Genomic DNA, 1,719 nt, shown 5'->3' with positions numbered 1-1,719 from the left:
ACACACACACACACACACACACACACACACACACACACCCCAACCCTAAAACTAGATGTACAGTCTAAGCTTATCACTACCACTAAGAATAAGAGGGGTCATGACTTTCAGGTAGTTCAAATCCACCATGTACTCTGAGGAAGAAAGATGAGCAATCTCTTCCTGTGTGATTTGTACCTTCAGACACTCAACTGTAATGAGATTTCATTTTTGTTTTGAAGAGGATAAGAGACTGACTGCAGGTGCCTAGATCCTGTGGAGGAGGCTTGTCAACACCACCTTAACCAATGTTCTCCTTCCTCTTATCTCCACTCAAGCTCCCAATAGACCTTCATCCTCAATGTCCCTCCATCATTACTTTCCTCTTGAGAGGTATCTATCATGTGTAGTTTTCTCACTTATACTCAGTATAATTTTTAAACACAAACTAAATATCAAGGGTCAGCAATGTTTTCTACTAAGGGCCAGAGTACAGTTTAAGCTTTGAGTGCCACTCTATCTTCACCTCAACTAATCAATTCTGCTAGTACAGACTGAAAGCTATGACACCAATCCGAAGTCCACAGCCGTCTCATCAGTTCTGACTGGTAGCAGCCCTCTGCAGATTTCCAAGGCTGAAAACCTTTCCAGGAGAAAATTGTTCACTTTTCTCCCTTGGAGAAACTGGAGAATTTTGGTTAGCAGCCTAATACGTGACATTCTATTGTTGCTGGTTTTGAGTACCATTGATCCAGAACTGATCCACAGCTGACCCTCCAGAGGATTTTCAGAGGTTAATCAATCACACAAGAGGAGATTGACCATCCTTCTTCCAAGGAACAGCTGATGGGTTTGAACCACATGTCTTCGGAATTGCAGCACAATTTCTTACCACTAGGTCACCAGAGCTCCAAAAACTCTAGACCATTACACTCTGTTGCTATGTGCTGTTGAGTCTCTTGTGACACATAACAAACCTATGTATAACAGTCCTGAACCCTGCTCTGTCTTGAGCCAACATCATTGACAATAGTAAATGACGGGTATGGCTGTGTTTTAAAACAGTTTTTGTTTTTCTTTTACAAGAAAAGACAGAAGACTGGATTTTGCCTGAGGTCTGTGTAGTTTGCAGAACCCTGATAAATATAAGGGAAATTAGTTATATGTTATGTGTTAAAAAGTCAGTGATTTGTATAATCATAGAAATACCATCCACAGAGACATCTCATTTACCCTTAAGAATGTGTCCACAGAGTCTCAGGGGACCACAGATCAAGGACCAAGAAATACTGCTTTGGATATATACCAAATAAACTCATTGCTATAGAGTCAGAAAGACTCATAGCTGACCCTCCATTGGTCTGTGAGACTGTAAATCAAACAAATGGGGAGAGATTGACTATCTTTCTCCTGAAGAACTTCCAGTGGCTTCTAACCATTAGATATGCATGGCCTTTGAGTTCAGCATCCCACAGACTACACCACCAGAGCTCCCTCTCCCAAACAGACCATTTCTAAAATTTAAAAAAAGAAAAAAATTCTTGTTTTCAAATGGGTTAAAGTGGTTTGCTAGTGTCATCTGGGGCAACAGACTGCAGCAGGGAAAGAAGTCCCCAAAAATCTTTCCTTCAAGGGTTAAATAACTTGTGTGCAAGATGAGACAGTGAGTTATGGATGGACTAGAGGACCTAGAGCCCCATGGGAACCGGAGACCAGACATGTGTTCTGTTACCTGCATTT

The sequence above is a fragment of the Elephantulus edwardii genome, unplaced genomic scaffold (assembly GCF_000299155.1).
Source record: "Elephantulus edwardii isolate Elephantulus edwardi_28Jun2011 unplaced genomic scaffold, EleEdw1.0 scaffold00360, whole genome shotgun sequence".
Lineage (NCBI taxonomy): Eukaryota > Metazoa > Chordata > Mammalia > Macroscelidea > Macroscelididae > Elephantulus > Elephantulus edwardii.
The sequence above is the reverse complement of the archived record's forward strand: the minus strand, read 5'-3'. Positions refer to the sequence as shown.